This window comes from Spinacia oleracea, chromosome 4, assembly GCF_020520425.1.
Source record: "Spinacia oleracea cultivar Varoflay chromosome 4, BTI_SOV_V1, whole genome shotgun sequence".
In the NCBI taxonomy this organism is placed as follows: Eukaryota; Viridiplantae; Streptophyta; class Magnoliopsida; order Caryophyllales; family Amaranthaceae; genus Spinacia; species Spinacia oleracea.
The window spans coordinates 172,940,746-172,955,076 of NC_079490.1; the positions used below are offsets into that span (position 1 = coordinate 172,940,746).

A 14,331-nucleotide genomic window follows, 5' to 3' on the forward strand; every position below is an offset into this window, starting at 1 on the left:
CTATAGCAGCGGAATCCGTCTTTTAAGTGAAGTATTATAGACCTCAAAAATGTTAACAAATAGTAAAGGGTAAGAAAAGGTAATTGCGTATAACTTAAGTTTAACTACTACGACGTAAATATTTGTCTAATAAGTTAGAGTATATTAACAAGTATTATAAATTTCACAAATTCTTATTTACAGGTGGTGTACAATAAATATTGTACACCGGAGTAAAAGTTAACTCAAAATGCTTAAAAGTTACCTTTATACATGTAAAAGTTATCTATTTTTGAGTGATAAATTTTTTTTCATTTTAATAAATATTGTTTTTTTAAAATCACTAATAATGTATAAAATTGATCATTTAACCCTTTAAAATGTTTATCTATCAACTTTTTTTTATGATATAAAAGTTATAAAAAACTAGGATAAAGTTACAAAAAGCTGCATAAAACTTATCTAAATGTACAATAAATTTATTGTACACCTTATGCGCGCAAGACCTTTTGTATGCATTTATAAAGTATAAATATACATAGGTTTTGGGGGGTTAATTTGTTCAAAAATGGTAATATTATATTTTTGGGTTAATTTGTTCAAAAATGGTAATATTATATTTTTAACCTATATCTTACTACTACAAGTGATACAAGCATACCCATTTTACCTCAAGCAAAATAAGATGAACTCGATCAAACTTTCTACCATGATTATAGAGTTACTTTGATCGATTCCTAACTTAAGTAGCTGAACTTCCCTATCCTTCACTTAATCTATAACCCTTTAAAAAGTGGGAGTAAAATCACTATAGCTTATCTACAGTAAAAATAAAAACGCTTCGTTTCCTTTTTCCTGTCATTGGCACTTCTGTGGTCTCTCCCCTCAAATATCCCCTTTTTCTGCCATGGATGGAGAGTGAAGACACCAGCAAGCAACCTCACATCTTCGCCAACTCTGAATTTTCTTCTGGTAAATTCTCAACCTTTTTGCACTCAATTGTTAATTTCTAGGTTTTCTTTGGTTTTTAATTTGGTACTTTTCCTACTGTTCTTCCTTTTTCTGGAATTTTTAAATTGCAATATTTGTTATGGATGATTTTTATTCTGATCAAGTTATTGTAGGATGGTTTTGTTTGATTTGGGTCATTATTGAATTTTTCTTTTTGCAAATGGTATGATGAGCAAAATAAACACGATTAAGATCCAGGTTTTTTTGACTTCAGGGATGATGAACTTTGTTGGAGACAATTACACTCAGCTCATAAGCTGCTAATTGATTCTTCCTTCTTGGTTATTTCAATTCCATTAGATCCAACAAAAAACCTCTGTCTTAAAATCTGCAAATTGAATTTAACATGGGCCATATTCATGATAGTTCTTCATGTAAATGTACTATAAATTGTAGAGCTTTACACTCATATATAAAAGAGCTTGTACAAAAAATCTTGATGGCCAAGGTCAAGGCCATGCCAGGCCAAGGAGGGGGTTTGGTAATAGTTTTTAACAAGAAATCGACGCACCTCGGTTATTATTCACTAGCTTGATTTTCCTTTTTATCTCTATCGCTCTATAGTATATGCTTTTATAAGTTTTATGGCCTTTTTTTTGTGCATTATTTTGACATCTCGTACATCTGCTCCTCACATGTTTCTTGTGTACTTATGAATTTGTGCATTTCTGTAAAAGCATTCAAGAATTGCTAAAGTTGCTGCTATAAAACTACAAAGCCTTGACCATAAATTATGATGTTGTTTGGTTTTATTGTTGTGATGATCTTGCTGCAAAGTCCTTGTGAATGTTAAATTTGTAAATTCAAATTTATATATTTGCCTTTTGGTTGTTTTGTTAACTTAGTTGGTCTGCTAATTAATTTGTTATTTGAGCTCGGCGGGAGTGTGAAGTCTCTGTCAGTGTTTTTGTTGTTATTTTTAATCTGTCTTGTTCTTAATTTTGCAGATTTTATGATTCTTTGATAGATTTTAATAAGAGAACTAGATTATGACAGTAACTATCTCAACCTTCTTTTTGTTTTGGAGATTTTCTGATTGTATAATTTGGTGCTTAATTAGAACTATGCTATTTCTTTCAGAATTTCAACCACTGAGCTTCTAAGTGTATGTATGTTTTAGAATTTTTAGATTCTTATGGTTCTCTTAAAGTTTGCTCACCATTCTACAATTTCCGTCAGACTAGATAAGAGAAATAAGTACGGAATTCATAAACTACGTATCATTTATTTGAATTGCTCAAAGTTAATCGTTTTGGGGGACTTTCTCTTATGTTGAATTGCAATCAGTGTATAGAACAATCTATCAGGAAGATTTCTAATTAGTATAAATCAAGAAGGAAGTCAAGCTTGTGTCAGTTTATATATGTTCTTATTTTGTCTAATTTAGTAAAGAGATGATGGAGTATTAAATCATGAGGTTATGGGGTTCTTTGCTTAAATTTTTCCTATTAAAAAGAAATCATGTAAGATATGTCTATCATACTAGATTTATATATCACTTTTGTCAAGGGACAAATATAGTATAAAAACAATTGTGTTCTTTTTGTTGATAAAAAAAGGAAAAACAAAATTAAATGTGTGTTTTTGAACTTCAAATCTTATCATTTATGGAGTCGCTTACAGACTTACAATGCTTTAAGACCAAGTTCTCTTCTTAGAACTTCTAGGTTGGCTAGAAAGTTTATGCAGAACATGTCCTAGAAGAAATTACATGAATCTATTTTTTGTTGCCAACTTTCACAATTTACCTATAAATTTTGCTAAAAATATTATGTATCACATGTTGTTGCCTGGACTTGTATGATCCATCACATAAACTAAGATTGATGTCAAGTATATTTTACTTGTATATTGCATTTCCTACTATTAAGGAGCTATATTTAGTTACGTTGATTAAAGTTAATGTATGGTTTACTAATTCAGATCTTGTAATTAGTTCCTTGAGACATTAAAAAGAGAAAAAAGTATCATGCCTTGAAATAATTATATGATCAGTATATTTCTACAACTATTCCAATTTTTTTCCCTTTATATGTTTCATTACATGAAAAATAGAATTGATGATACTAACGGACTATTATACAAATACATGTTCGATGTCATATGTATCATATCTACCTTAATTGACATTGCTCGCATGTGATTTTTCATGATAAGGCGTGCAATAGGATCGAGAAAGTTTCGGATACGTGTACTTTGCAAGTTAGAAAAAGTATATTGGAGCAACCCTGGAAGACTGGAATCGAGTAGGCCGGGTAGTCTAAAGTATAGGTGTTGTAATGGAAATTATCTTGCGTAGGAAACTAACGCGAATGTCACAAAAGCACGAAAGGGTTGTTACAAACCTATCCATTATAAGGTGTTGTATTGTACTTGCTTCACCATATGCTCCGTTTAAAATTAATAAGAAGTCTTAATGCTACCAAAGGCGAATATATAGCATTTTTTGTTATTTTGGCAAAAGAAGAACACGTTGGAGAATACAAGTCCTATACTTTTTTTTAATTTATCGATCTATCTTTGTAAAGTATGTAATTTTCTTTATCTTATTTGTCACACGAGAGTCCATATTGGACAATAACTTTCTAAAACAAAACTACTTATATCATTAATACAAAGGGACATAGAGTACTAGACCAAGAGCGATGCCAATCTGCCGCTCCAAGGTATACCGCGCGCAACGCACGCGTCCAACCTACTAGGGTTAACAAAAGTCAAACTGGACCAACATTAGTTCTAAATAATCCAATTAATATAAGCATGTTACAACTTAAAATATTAAGCTAATTGCATTATAAACTAGAAAGACCTCATTAATCCCCCCATTCAATTTAAACACACATATATATCTCTATTAACTAGCCCAAATTATACACTAGTTTAAATAATAACCATCTTGTCATAAATTAAACCAGTACTACTAGTGTCATATAATTTGCATTAAACAAATTGACTGTTGGTTCAGTGGTGATTGAGGCTGAACTTGGTAGTGATGACCCCGTGTTCGATCCCCCGCAACAACAAATGGGAGGGGAATGAAACCTATCCACTCAGACTCGCCCCGAATCCGGATTATCCCTAATGGTGAACCGGGTGGTACACCAAAAAATTACAACAGAGTAACTAGCAGAGATATCAATTAAACACATAACAATAGTAGCAAAATATGCGTTAATTTGTCAATGCCCTCAATGGTTGTTATATGGCAACTTTGACCCGGGTTAACAAAATTTCTAGAATAGTACTCTATTATACTCTCTCCATCTCATTTTAATAGCTCCATTTAACCAACGCTTTCACAAAACGTGGTCAAATGGAGCAAGTAAAATGAAACTGAGAGAGTACTATTTTTCATGGAAATGTGTTGCACTTGTTGGTCATATGTCAGATACTCGGATACAACTATTGGAGTACTCAGAGTAACCTATTTTTCATAGATTGGTCTTAACTATTTAGTTCTTAATAAAATACTATCTTTTTTATTTATTTTGGTGGACGGTTCCTTATTACGCTTCTTATTAGCCGACCTTAAATCATTTTAGACTAAGACTTTGTTATTTTTGTAGTACACATATTTATTTATCAAAGTTTTCTTTTGATTTGTAACACTTATCTCCACCATTAATATACTTATACATTACGTATTATAGTTTGAAGAATGTATTTGCTATTAAAACTTAAAAATGTGTTATGAAACAAAGTCGTAGATTAAGTAAAGCGACCCCAAGCTCTGTTTCAGGTTGAGCAACCGTAACTTATAATTTGCGAATTTACATAGACTAACCTGTTTTTCATAGATTATTTTGCATTTTAGCACGTGTTGACATTTTCCTGATACTATAGTCCGAAGTGTACATAATGAGGCAATTCCCATAAACATGTTTATCTATACTAATGCAATTGTCTTATTGCAAATTAGTATCAATGTGTTGCGCGTATGAGATATACTGACTTGGATCAAGTTTCAAGCATTCAAGCGTTGTACAGGTTGTCAAAACGCATGTCCGTGACAATTTGTCGTTCTTAGCTTTCAAACTTCTAAGACTAATTTCATTTTGTTATTATTATCTCTTAAGACGTATTTATTTTGAAATATATAATTGTAATTCAAAAATATATTTTACTTTCATTTGCAATTAAGACACCTGCAAAATGAAATGTCCGGATTCCAAAATTAACATGAAAAACAAGATAAATTTAAATGTCAAAAATGGGGGAAAAAATTGAATTCTTCAGATATTTCATTCCAGATGAAATAGAATAGTTCACCTGTTCTTTTTTAGTTGATATATTTTTACTTTTGACACTGTTCATATCATCTATTTTGACCGTCAATTTTAATTTATACTTAAGAAAAAAATCTAGTTATGTGGAGTCTTGATATAATTGTACAAATTTATAATATCTACATTTTAGAAATTTTATAAAGAAAATGTCAACTAAACAAAGAACGGAGGACGTATGATATTCTAATCGAAATATGTAATGTTTCCAATATTTAACAATTATTTACAATAAAAGAAAAAAAATAAAATAAAATGTATTTCGTAAATAGATTTTTTTTTCATGTCATAAATTTTTTCATGAAACATTAAAATTATTATGTGATATGAATTGTATATTGATTTACGATTCAAAACCATACAATAAAATAAGTATTTTTGTTAGATTTAACTACTTTTATAGAAATTTTAAAGTTAATTTGTATTTATAACCAATGAATTTTTTTGTTTATATTCCTTATTATAATTAAAATATTCAATTTATAAAAAAAAAGGCATAAATTTGTAAATTTGTGTAATACATAATCTCCATAAATATGTAATACATGAGTGAAAAATAAATTAAATTAAAAAAAAATCCTTATATAAAATATTAGTTCAACTTTCCAAGTTAACAAAAAAAAATCAAAAAAAAAAAAAAAACTGACGAATGAACCTGAATTTGATAGAATTATTTTCATTGAATAACTTTAGCTTGTATAATTCGAATGATATAATAATCCATATTCAAATTAATCTACCTCGTATATTCAAATTTTCTGTAATATTATTAATTTATGTTTTTTGTAGTCAGAAGTGTAAACTATTGTTGAAAAATGTTTGGAATTTTTAAAAGTAAAAGGAAACATTTGTAGTTAGATCGCACGTCTTTAGGGTATGTCATATAAATAAAAAAATTAACAAAAATTTCTATTTTATTAATTATTTGGGTAAATATTCATAGATGGAGTATCATTTTTGTTATATTAGTTCTTTTGGTAAATTTCTATACATTGTTTCAAGTTATGTTATTATTTTGGTACAAATAAGTACTCGTAAATAATTTTATGTTATGTAAATATCTTAAAATTTTTGAGTAGTGGAAGTATGGAGGTTAAAGGATGATAAGGAGAAGAAACAGTGGGATATATTACACATGGTGTCGTTTAAGGATATGCTCTCCCATGAGACCTATTTATGGTGTCGTTTAAGGATATGCTCTCCCATGAGACCTATTTATCATTTGGACTGCGATGGTTGGTTCATGTAAGATTCAGACTATCCTTTTGTGTCCTCCACCCGTTCGATTCGATCCTGTTGTGTTCTTTCGTATTCAAGATAAACTTTTTTCACTGAACATTCAGACGATGCAGGCAGGGATCCGTAGCTATGGTGTCAAAGGTTGGATTCAACATGTCTTTCTAAGGTCCTTGGTGTTCTCAAGTTGGCCAACCTCACTCTCGTCAAACTTGGATAAGTCCTTGTATTTTTTGTTTTTTACACTTCATTTAGTCATTTACTTTTTCAAGTGCTTCTAATACTTGTAATATTGTTGGTCATGTAGATATAGAATAGTTTATTTTGTTATTTTGATATGGTTATAGGATATCTTTCATTCATAAGGATATAGCTAAAGCTTTCTTATTGATCACTAAGATTGATGTATGATAAAGATAAGAAGACATAAAATTTCTTTCTTCGTTTTGTTTAACTAAATATTTTCTTCATTTTGTTTAACTAAATTTCTTTCTTCTATTGTCATTTACTTCTTCCAAGTGCTTCTAATAGTTCAAACAAGATTCGTCAGTAAAGGAATGATTGCAGTTTAACAACAAATCAAATCAGCGTTCTCTATACAAAAATTCTTGATTTCTTGTACATAATATGATCGAATTGATTAGGAAGAGAATTTAGAATTTGAAGGAGCTCAACCTTGTTAATTGTAAATATCTGGGCATGATTGACTCTTTCTCGTGCTTGTCTAAGGTTCTTTTGAGCAGATCAAGCATACATTCTTTTCATGTTGTTTGCAACATCTAGTGTAATAAATGATTTTGGCGCAAAGAATCTTCGCCTAGTGTTCATCTCTAGAATACAATCTCTCTGTTAGAACTCTTCAAATGTCTGTATTTCAGGTCCGTCCTCGTTCTGATAACGAGTATTGATCAGGAAATTTTTGACCCAACAACTCCCAAAACCAAGCAAAAATCCTAGATTTCTTTTGTAAGTACATGCATTTGGTATAGCTTTTCAGCATCTTCAAGCTATATAAGTAAAGTTATAACAAAAAACAAAGTATTCCTTCAAAAAAATATTAAAAAGAAAAGAATCCAAAGTAATTAAGCAAGCTAGCGTTCAACCACTAATAGGAGTATTGTAAAAAAAACACGTTTGAGCTCATCGTGATCGTACTGTAAGGGGGCGTTTGGTTCACATGGGGTAAAGGGAATGGAATCAACAAAGGGAAAGAAAGAGAATGAGAATAATTCCCTTTGATTTAGAATGTTGTTTGGTTATTATTTTCAATGTTTCACATCTTTCTCTCACCCTTGTTCCATAGCCGCCGACGTTGCTCTTTCTCCATAGCCGCCGCCGGCGCTCATTCTCCATAGCCGCCAGCTCTTCTTCTTCTTCGGTACCGCCGACGGCTCTTCTTCTTCTTCGGTACCGCCGACGGCTCTTCCTCTTCGATACCGCCGACGACTCTTCTTCTTTGGTACAGTCGTCGGCTCTTCTTCTTTGATACGTCGCCGGCCTTCTTCTTCGGTCCCGCCGCTGGTGGTCGCTGCTTTTCTCTCCCTCGTCTGTGGTCGGTGCCACTGGTGGTCGTTGCTTTCCTCTCCCTCCTCTGTTCAACTACGCCGGAGCGTTGACCTCTGTGCGTTATTTCTGCCGGCCTAGGGTTAGAGGTGGTGGTCTGGCGGTGGAGGGCAGAGGCGGTGGTCTGTTTCTGGGTTACAGATATAGGGTTAGAGGAGGGAGAGGGGGGGTGAGAAGGTGAAGGGGGAATGGGAATGGAAAAGTCTAGGGGGGGGGGGGAATCAGAGTAGAAGGTTTTGGGGGTAACCCAAAAATGAAATTGGGTAAAGGGAATGGTGAAACATGTCAAACAAACAACAACAAAGGGAATGATATCAGCCCATTCCCTTTCCCTTTCCTAAAGACTCCCAACCAAACGCCCCCTAAGAGTATCCGTCATAAGCCTTGATTTCAAAAGAGAATTGATTTACATCACCCAAGCCATAAGTATCGTACTGTAAGAGTATCCGTCATAAGCCTTTTAGAACTGTGTTTTAAGTTTTAACTCACGGTTATAGTGTTACTCCCTCCGTTTCTTTTTGTTTGTTACGTTTGGACTTTTGCACGTTTATTAATGTATAATAAAGATTCTTTTTCTTTTTAATTTAAAAAATAAACCCAAAAAAAACCTCAATCTACTAATCACTACAACAACCAATAAGATTATTTTATTTATCAAAATGAACCAATAATGGAAAAGCACAAAGATCGCTAACTTAACATACTTGGGAAATTATACTATCATTCCTTATTTTTTTTTATTTAAACGAGGAAAATTACGTTTATTTTTATAATGTTTTCACTCTTACCAAAAGTCTGATATTGGAAAAATGAGAAAAATTTAATGTTCTAATAGAAAAGTGTGAGATATTAAATGACCCAATGTATTTAATTTGTTAAAATAATCATTTGACATAAATTTTGATAGAATATTAAAGCATTTATGTGATAATATAAAAGGAAATGTAAATAACATTATGTAACATCCAAAAAGGAAAACGTAAAGAACGAAAAGTAACCGGAGGGAGTAGTTTCTAGTATCATTGTTCCGCTCTATATGGCTGACTTTTCTCCAAATCTCAGACTTGCCTATTCAAGCAACTTATATTCCTGGCTAGTTTATACGAGTACTATTGTTTGTATTTAGCTCCTTTCTGATCATAGATTATGCTAATTAAATTGTGAACGTATATTAGGTAGTTTTCATTCTGATCTAACTGAAAGAAAATTTCCACACACATGAACTGATTTTTAATACTTCTAGAGAATGTAGTGATTAGGGTAATCAAATAATACTAAACTAGATTTATGCCCGTACGATACACGAGATTTTATTCATGTTGATTGAGATTTAAATTCATGATTAACTAAAGTGTGTCTCTTTATACTCACTTTATCTTATACTCTTAAATACCAAATATATCTTATCCTAAACTATGATTGTTTTTTTAATTAAAATTTTCTTCCGAATTCCCGTCAAAAAAAATCAAATAAAAATTGTTTTCGTTGTATTATATATTGACCTTATCCTTGACCCTTGTAAAAGCAACAACTACAAAATTGGAACAGTGAATTGGCGTCCCCGCCCCTCAAATCCTTATATGAAAAATCAATTTTCTCTTAAGAATAGTGTATTTACTGTTAACCCTACATACCCCATTTACCAATTTACCCTCTTAAGTTCTCCTCTTCAATTGCCAACTGACGCTTTCTTGGTCGACGATCCTAACTTTCTCCAAAACGTCTTGCGTGCACAAGGTGCACAATAAATTTATTGTACACTAATATAACTTTTACTCATTTTCTTGTAACTTTAACCTAGTTTTGATTAACTTTTATATTAGTAAAAAAAAGTTGATAGATAAACATTTTAAAGGATTATATGATTAATTTTATACATTATTAGTGATTTTGAAGAAATAAATTTTATTAAAATGAAAAAAAAATTCACTAAAAAATAAATAACTTTTACATATATAAGCTTGACTTTTAAGCATTTTGAGTTAACTTTTACTTTAGTGTACAATATTTATTGTACAACCCTTGTAAATAAGAATTTGTGAACTTTCTCTCCTCCGCCCCCCTTCTCCTCCTCCAGTCCTCCCTCCAGTCCTCGACCTCGATCAATGGCTCTCTCCTCTGCTGCTTCACCAATGCATTCTCTTCTCTTTTCCAGTCGAGTTCTACATCGATTTAAAGGTTTGCGCCCCTTCTCTCCTAATTGCACAAATTCGCGTTTTTAGAATGTTATTTTTCATCGCTTCTTTGTGATTTTCTTCCCTTTTTCAGTTTTCTGTTATTGTTTGTTTGATTTAGTAATTTATTGGGTATCTCACCTATTGGTATTGTGTTTGTTGTGACTGCGCTTATCTATGATGAACGAACGAATGCTTGAGATGGGGAGTTGTAACATTTTGATGTTTTTAGGGTGTGGAGGAGTGATTCTTGGGAAGAACAGCAAAATACAAAGTGAGAGTGTTGAATTTATTTTTCTTTACCTTGGTGGGTGGTTGTTGTACTCCTTGAAACAGTGTAATTGTAATTTGGAGCTATCTCGAAGAAATTTATGTTAAGTGTATGAGTTTAACTTAAAAGTATGGTGCACGGTTTGGAGGATATCCTTTGCGTGGAATTGGGGTTGACAATATGTTTTGGTGGAACTAATTTGGAGAGGTTGAATATGATTAACATCAAGTTTATCAAAATCGCGATTCTACTTTAAATCGGAATGGCCTGTCAAAATCGGATCGTAAAATCGAATCGTAAAGTCGTAAGATTCTACAAACTTTGCCAAAATGACATTCTATAATCAAATGTGTAAATTCTTTATCCATCTTTTAAATAAATAACACTAAAAATTAAACTATTTAGTTAATTCCTCATGTAATAGGTGATAAATGATATTCTAACTTGTTTAAGATATTTTATAGAAGGCAAAAAAGTTCATATTAAATAACAAAACTAAGGGCAAATTCAATCATTTTTGGGTAGATAATAATACATGATAAATCATACGAACAATACAAGACGACACACTTTCAAACAAAGGCTATACTCGTCTAGGAACAACGTGCATGTCGTTAATGGAGAAGACAACACATAATTGATGAACAAATTAATGGTTTTTGCAAATTGTTAATGAATTGAAGGAGTGAGACTGTGACAGAAAACGAGAGGAAGGAGTGCGTGAGAGGAAGGAGTGAGAGTGTGTAAAGTGTGAAAGTGAAGGTTAGAGTAAATAAATGAGTTCCTAGGGTTAACAAATGGATGATAGATTATGGGCATAGCCCAAAGTTGAGTAAAAAGCACATTAAAAATAAAATCGGTAGAATCGTGCTGAATCGTACGATTCTACGATTCTATGAGCGATTTTTTTTTATTCCGATTCTAGGTACGATTTAGATCTTTTGGGCCAAGTAGGATCGTAAAAACGTACGATTTAGCGATTTAAAGAATTGCATGTGGTTTATAATGAGCATGGTGATAGTCCCTTTCTACGGAGTGAATTTAGCTCTTCAATTTCCATCAAAAAATAAATAAATTAGCTCTTCAATTATTTATTTGGTGTAGTATCAAACAAATCTATGCAACTTTATTAGTTAGGCAACTTAGTTGAGGTTTAGCTTTGTTATAATGTTAATTTTATTGTTAGCTAATATAATGGGCACTTGTCGTGTTTGGTTTAGTGTATTAATTTAATAGAAAAAGTATTATATTTTTCATTCTTCCTTCTTCTCCCTTAATATAATTTTAAATTTAACACATCAATCACATGAAGAACTTAGATGTGGAGTCCTGATAATCATTCATCCGCTATGCAAGATTCTGGAGAGTATAATAACCTAGGATGTAAAACAAATTGGTCGCATAAAAGCTGGAGGACAAGAAGGTCTAGCAGTCACATTAAGAGACTTAGATGTAAACATGATTATTATTTATTTGATATTTAAGTTCCATAAAAGATTTAGATCTGGAGAGTATGTCAATAAAATTAAGAAACTTAGGAAGGAGTGAAACTTATCTTGAATAAAAACTTCATTCCTTTTTTAGCACGTCACTATTAAATTCCAAATTTGATTAATCTCGTTTGAGGAACTAGATAATGAGTTACATAAGGCATCAAACTGTTGACATATATAAACACTCAGAACTAGAGTAATGAGCTATACTCAACACTCATTTTCTTGTTCATTAACATTTATTCGTGATCATTTTGATTTAGACTTGATCATTTTGTTCAATTCATTCTGACAGTAAGTGTTCCCTTCAACATTTCTTTATCACAATGCTGTAAAAAATTTAATTACTGATGACTAACAATACTATCAGTCACATTTCGTTGTTTTGAAGAAATTTGGGTTTGAAGTATCCACTTATGGTAAAGAGGTTGGCTTGTATGGTTATAGTTGGACAACATCTGCAAACCGTATTGATATACTTCTGCCTGAGGTGATTCTATGACTATATTCTATAAACTTGTTGAAACCAGAATATAAACCTTCGTAATTTGTAAATTGATCGTGTTTTGAGTATATTGTTGTCTTTATCACTAGTTAGGAAGAAGGTTACTTGGAGTTGTCAGCAAATATTATCTAAGCATTGTTTTGGATCATATTTATTTCTATTATGCATGTCTCACATTAGATCAGATGATCAGTTTTCAAAAAGAACTTTTTTTTTCCAACTTCTCATGCATTTTAGTGTTTTGAATGGTTATCAGGCCCGACCCTAGGGGGTAGGCGAGGGGTGCGACCGCCTAGGGAAAGGGACCCAAAATAAGAACATGTCCAGTAAGTTAGTATTAGTAATAAACAACGCATTGAATACACATGTTATTTACTTGGCTCGTTGGTAGAAAGTGGGTGCTAAAGATTTGATACCTACCATAGGTCTAGTGTTTCACTCCCCTCATTGTCTTTATTATTTTGCTTATCCGTTCCCTCATTGTTTTTCTTGTTCACTTCCATCTTCCTTTTATTCGTTCCACTCTTTTTCTTCTTCTTCTTCTTCTTGTTTTTTTTTTTTTTCTTTTTTCTTTTTTAGACTTTGTCAATATTATTATTTTTGTGTTTGTTAACTTATACTGTAATTTTTTATTTAAATTTATTTTTTAGCAACTAATTTTCTAATTTATAATACTTTGTACGTACACATAGTGTCTCAATTATTTAAACCCTTTATTTGTATTAGCTCTGTCCTTTAATCCTTTACGAGATAATTAAGTGTTACGTTGAGTTTATGTACGTAGTATTTGACTTTTAGTACTTAGTTCTAATTGATGTAACTATATGTGGGCGAAAAAAAATGATTATTTGATGGACTATGGTCTATAAGTTTTAAAATAGATATCAAATTTTAATGAAGACAAAATTAACCGATACTTTTATATGCTCAAAATGAACCTTTATTTTAAAAAATTAAAATCTCTTTATCCATATTAGCTATCTTGTAATTAAGTAAGTATTTATTTTATTGAAATATTTCAAGAGATCAACTAGAGCAGGATTTTAAAATTCTAGAATCCTGCAAAGGATATATAATAAATTTTTATTGATTTGAATTCAAAAATATAATGGATTTAACAAAAGAAATTATGATATTAATTCAGTTAAGCTTTGAACTCTATTGTCTAGGCGTTCTAACAATAGTTCATATCTTTTGTTACTTTCAACAAGTAAAACTAATTTGTCTTGAATGATCTAGAAATCAATTAACTTTCAAAAGTCCATCAAAATAGAGCTTTAGAACGTTAACTTGTTGATATGGTCTCAGTAACAATGCTAAAGGTTAGTGGAACTCAAATCAAGATATTGATTTGAACCTAGTAAAGTTCTATTGTTAAAGAGTTGTTTGTTTTAATCAAGCATACATGACTCCACCCGAATTCATGCGGAAAAACCATAAAGCCAGAATCCAAATTAATTGCCACATAGTCTATTAGCATAGGTGACATACTATGTGATGCGTGCCTTCCCTAGCTGCTCCCGAACCGAACAAGAACAAGTCTTTAGAGCCCCAAATGTTGCCTAAGCAGGTCCACAGCACGTTCGGATCCGCCTTAGGTTTAACCAACTAGGATTTTACTTAAGGTTTTATGTATTCGGTTAGGCTTGTATTATGTTCTCCCTTGAACACAATGGGAATAAAGAATATGATTTCAATTCAATTGATGTGTTATAATTATGAGGCCCTAGCCTTATATTTATAGTGTAGGAAATAAGGAATTTGAGTTTTACTAGGAATAGAATTACCAAACCTACTAGGATTGAAATTCTTATTC

The 14,331-nt window shown here is 31.6% G+C and overlaps 1 long non-coding RNA gene across 1 annotated transcript; it reads left to right on the forward strand.

Annotated features, from left to right (window-relative positions):
* Positions 1-674: 674 nt before the first annotated feature.
* On the forward strand, positions 675-3,501 carry LOC110802494 (uncharacterized). The gene is made up of 2 exons (XR_002537198.2): positions 675-951; positions 3,148-3,501. It is a non-coding gene; the product is annotated as an uncharacterized lncRNA (long non-coding RNA).
* The last annotated feature ends 10,830 nt before the right edge of the window (positions 3,502-14,331 follow it).